This window comes from Amblyomma mixtum, chromosome 3 (assembly GCF_055824585.1).
Source record: "Amblyomma mixtum isolate Tamu chromosome 3, ASM5582458v1, whole genome shotgun sequence".
In the NCBI taxonomy this organism is placed as follows: Eukaryota; Metazoa; Arthropoda; class Arachnida; order Ixodida; family Ixodidae; genus Amblyomma; species Amblyomma mixtum.
Window position 1 is genome coordinate 101,298,130 of NC_143014.1, and position 5,350 is coordinate 101,303,479.

Sequence of the window (5,350 nt, forward strand, 5' to 3'; positions counted from 1 at the left end):
ACCATTAAGACACAGCGAAGGGTATCACTAGTGCTTTCAGTGTTTGATCTGCCATAATCTGCAATTATTTTTTTTAGAAGGTGGTCTGCTTTTAAATTGATAATGAAATAGTGATGTGGAGGAGGTCATGATCGCCAATGCCAGGTACCAGATTTATACTTATTACATTGCCAGGGGTTGACGTCAACTGGAGGGCCATATCATTATTCCTTGAAGGTACTGGTCCTGTACTATAGGCTCAGAAATTGCCTGGATTGTGCTCATGTGCTGCACAGACAAAAGGGAGAAGGTAACAGAGTAACAGAAGTCACAGAAGAAGATGGGTACCAGTGCCGTGCACCAATGCACCTCTATTTTTTGTATGACACGTCTTTCTTTTTTCTCTAGCGAACTTGTTGGATATCAGTAATTTACAGTCTCAAGAGCGTGTTTGTGTAAATATCGCAAATTTGTTTTGTTGCCTTTAAAGACTTTCTTTTATTTTGCATGTGAGCCTCTGCATTCAGATTATGCACCTTTACTTCTTATGAATATGTCCTTGGGTATTTAATTTTTGTACTGTAAAAGCTCTGTATATTTGATTCTTTGCATTGCCATGTACTGTGTGTTGGATTGTGTCTTGAATTTTCAGCCAATTCTACCAATTATCATCAGCCATTATACTTTCCAACCTCTTCAGTAGTCAGGGGGTTTGAAAGCAGCAACTTGCTAGACACCATGACTAGTCAAGCTGCTGTTGCAGCTTTTTGCTTCGCCCCATATTTCTGATGGAAATAAATGAATTTGAGCTGACTGTTCTCTCTGTGATTGTGGCAGGTCACTGTATTCACAGACTAAAATAAGAAACTTTAAAGACGCCTTCTATTTCACAGATATGCGGACATGTAAGCATTTAAAATGACCACTGCAACTGCAATGTCTAGTGGCAAAGCTGACTGTAAAAAAAAAAGCATGAAGGAATGTAACCTTAATTACTGCACAAAAGTGCAAAAGCTGCTGCATTCAGAGTTATCACAGCGTCACTATAGTCAGATATCACTAATCACAGACTATAATGAGAAAACTTTGACACTTCTTATTTCACAAAATGCAGAACCCCGCGTATTTAAAACAATCACTGCAACTGCAATGTCAGCGTTGACCATAAAATAAAAAATGCAAGGAATGTAGCCTTGATTATGGCATAAAAATGTACATACTGCAGGATTCATCGTTGTCACAGCATCATTATAGTTGGATACAACTCAAGAATACAGCGGCAAATGCCTTTTGGCATCAATGGCTAATGATGCCATTTGCAGGGGGCCTCCTTTCAGCAGCACCTGCCACTTAGTTTCTGAGTTGTCTCTGACTATAATGTCAGATGATGAAATGGGAAACATGAAACAATGAGTTGAGCATTGCTCAGAAATGCGACTGCTTCATTGCAGAGTTATCACAATTGATGCACAAAGCACTGCTGGCTTCATTGTATAATGATGTGGTTGACTATAATGCCTTGTGAAAATACAGAATGTTGACGTCTTGATTATTGCACAAAATTATGTGTGATAGTACAGGCTATACTAAACAGTTCACAACGAGTGACAGCAATAGTCACCGAAAGCAAAGAAAGCACAGGGAGTTTGTATACATGTACATTTCTCCATTTCTTCATAATGTGGTATCGCTCACTTGGAAATTAACACTGTAATCTTGTTATGCCTGAAAGGAAATTGATTACAAATCGAAATAAAAACATATGGCAACCAAACTCGTGACCGTACATGACATGGAGGTCGTGGGTTCGGATCCCACTGTCTTTGTTCCAATTTGTAATCGGTTATCTTTCAGGCATTGCAATATCACAGTAATAATTTCCCAATGAGCAAGACCACAAAAAATTACGAGGAACTTTAGCGGCTAAAGTGGTGAAAGGCGAAAGCCTGAGTGCTGCATTCTGCTACGCGATTGTTCACTTCACATTCTGTTGGTGCATTAATTAACTGCCAATTAATGACGCTTAATCTTTGCCTTTAGGAGTGGAACATGACAGTGTGTTGTAGCACTGCCAGGGAGTCCACGGAACGCCACCACCCGTTCGGCGCGATGCGTTGCCCTTTGAACGCAACGCTTTTTGAGGAAAGGAAATGGCGCTGTAATTCTCTGTCATCTCGGTGGACACCTGAACCGCACCGTACAGGAAGGGAGGAAGTGGAGTGAAAGAAGAAAGAGTGGCCGTAATGAAGAAAATGAAAATTGCATTTGAGGAAAGGAAATTACGTAGTAACTGTCTCATATCTCGGTGGACACCAGTTGAAAATTGTATTTGAGGAAAGGAAATTGCGCAGTAACTGTCTCACATATTTCGGTGGACACCCGTCAAAATTCGTGCTTAGTGATGTCATGTCCATTTCAGCCAATCTGAAACGCGGACAAATTTGCTAACACCTCTTGGTCACGACAATATGAGCCATTAAAGGCTTCCGCCTTAATATGAAGAAATATATATGTACCAGGTTCCCTATGCTTTCCTTGCTTTCGGTGACTACTCAGCCTTTTGGCTAAGATCAAAGTGTAGTAGTCTATCCATGATGTACAGCTAGAAGCAATATAAGAGGGAGCATGGGAGCGTGTGGCCTCCTCACGGCTCAAACTGCTGCCACGGACAGAAGGCGAGAATTGTTAGTATAAGGCACATGCAAAGTAAGCATGGCCAACTACACTTCCCTAGAATGGTCATGATGTCACCTGTTCTCGTCTACTGGTGGCTGCACTTTACGAAGCACAGAGGCCCCATGCTCCTGTGTTCCCTCTCATATTGCTTCTAGCAGTTCACAGGATGTACCAAATACATCATTTCTCTGGTATGAATTCCAGGAAGGTCTGCAACACTTTCATCTGCATTTCATTTTGAAGCCTCTCTGGCACTTGGCTCATTTTGTCGACTAGGTAGGCCTCAAAATGGTCAAGGCCATCTGGTTTTTTTCTGGAGAATTTCTCCAAGCATAACTATTTGAGTGTCATAATTATTTTACTTTTTTTTTTTTACATGAACCTGTGCTGGGCATTTCAGGCACAAGCTCAACTCTGGCATTTGGGGCTGGAGCTGAGCTTGGCGCTGGATTTGACCGCAACGAGGCACACTCGTTAGTTTATATTTGCTTGAAAATCTGCTCCACACTTTCTTGTGGTGTGTCGCCGCAGTTGTATTCGGGCATATTCACAGGTTCCGCATGGTTGTGCGGCAGTGCTTCGACGTTGACCGAGGCCGTACAGTAAGGTAAAAGATAAGTACCTGCAGTTTCAATCAGGGAAATGAGGCCCTTGAAACTTTAAATGCACTTGAAGACAATAGTCAGCTGGAATTATTTAAAAGGCAGCAAATACAAATAATTTGCCACAATAATTTTCAACAAGGCAGACAGGAAATAACATTGGGCCTTGGTTTTCTTGTTCTGTGAAAAAAAAATCTATAAATCATGGAGGACTGCCGAAACCGCACGTGGTTTGGTTTATGGGGGTTTAAACGTTCCAAAGCGACTCGGCTGCAATGAGGGACCCCGTAGTGAAGGCCTCCTGAAATTTCGACCACCTAGGGTTTTAATATGCGTGCACTGATATCACTCAGTACAAGGGCCTCTTGCATTTCACCTCTATCGAAAAGCGACCGCCGCGGCCGCGATCGAACCCGCGTCTCTTGCAGCTCAGCAGCCAAGCGCCATAACCACTGAGCCACCGCGGCGGCGCGAAACTGCACATGACAGCATACATTTAAGTGAAATGTAATCATAATTTCCAAATGGACTAACGGTCTACTGCGAATTGTGTCCCGCAGGAAGAGCAGCCTTTCGTAGAAAGGCGAGGTTGCTGTCTCAACTTCGTCCGCTCCAGCCCCGCTCTTTTTCGTCTGGATACGCCCTTTAAACACCCTCCTGAAGGTGTCGCGTAGATTTTCCCACCGATTTTTCACATCAGGAACTGCGTAGGCATGAAAAGCGCAGTAAATCGGCTATCAGTTGAAAGCCTGCATCGAAATTAATCATGCATTTGGCATGCAAACCTGCTGGCCGTCGGAGCGCATATTCTAGCGAACGATTACGATCGCTCGACGTTACACAGCTTGACACGTCCTAAAACACAGCACTTGCAAAATGCCGCACTCGGCGTACGGTCAGCATTTCGTATAGTCAGTGGCACCAAATGAGTGCTTTGTTTACAAAATCCCTCACCTGTTGCACCGACGGCTGCGGCTACTCGGCACCACGCCGCTTCTAAAACGTTGCACCCTTTATAATTTTTTTGCTGCAGGTCCCAAAGAACCCGCTCGCACTCCACGACGTCGATGAGCCCCTCATTGAAACCTTGGGGCTGAGCGTGTGCCATGGTAGTGCAAGTGTAGTACCAACGGGCACTCGAAAAAACTTGCCAATGCCAAATGCGGCACTTTCGAGAAAGCGCGCAAAATTACCGGCAGTGACGTGGGCTGCCGGATCAGCTGCTATTGGCTTATAGCATAAGCGACTTCCGGGGCGACACGACACGACAAGCGACGCGGTAAAACTGAATAGAGTGTTGCGGAAGTGACGTCAAAATTTAGGCTTAAAAAGTCGGGCCACTAGCAACGTTGTCGTTGTTGCTAAGAAAACTCGGGCCACTAGCAACGGCGTACGGCGTCGTTAGCGTCGTTGTTGCTAGGGGCCCGAGTGTTTCTCGGTGGCGGTGGACGGGCTTTCGGCATGGTGTGTTCGGCCTTGCGTGTTAAAGTCTACATGCCTGGCGTCGTGACGTTACGCACACATGTGAGATTGCGTTTAAATGCTGCAAATAAACGCTCATTTGATATTTTGCTCGTTAAACTTGGTGTCGTTACGCGGAGCGATCGATACATTGAAATGAATCTCGCGAAAAGGTGGCACTCCGGAACTGCGTTTCGACACGCGAAGAAGCGTTGATTGTTTTGATCAGCGAACTTTCGCACCTCACCAAACAGCACAGAAACATGAAGCCGCTCTCGGCGATGCTGAGCTGCGTTTCGAAGGCCACACGGCGGGTGTACGGTAACCCGAGGAGGATGGTGAGCTGAGCTATAAGCGGCGCGCAATGTCGTCTTTCTTCGCCTGGCGTCGGAAAAGGTTCACCGCACCTGTGCGCCGGTCTAGGTGCGTGTTTGTGGGGAGGGAGGTGTAGGAGTGTACCGGCGAGCGGCGCGGTTCTTTTTACCTTTCTTTTACGAAGTGCTTGCGAGCCGCGCGCGACCCCCGCCCCATAGCTCGGTGGAGAAGAAAGGTAGTGAGGAGAGCCGAGCCAACTTCCGGTTGCGGTGCGGCTTCACAAAAAGTGACGTCAGGGCCTCTCCTTTCCTTCCTCC

The 5,350-nt window shown here is 45.5% G+C and overlaps 1 pseudogene; it reads right to left on the minus strand.

Annotated features, from left to right (window-relative positions):
* Positions 1-2,835: 2,835 nt before the first annotated feature.
* LOC149351158 (uncharacterized) lies at positions 2,836-4,365 on the minus strand (annotated as a pseudogene).
* Between the last annotated feature and the right edge of the window lie 985 nt (positions 4,366-5,350).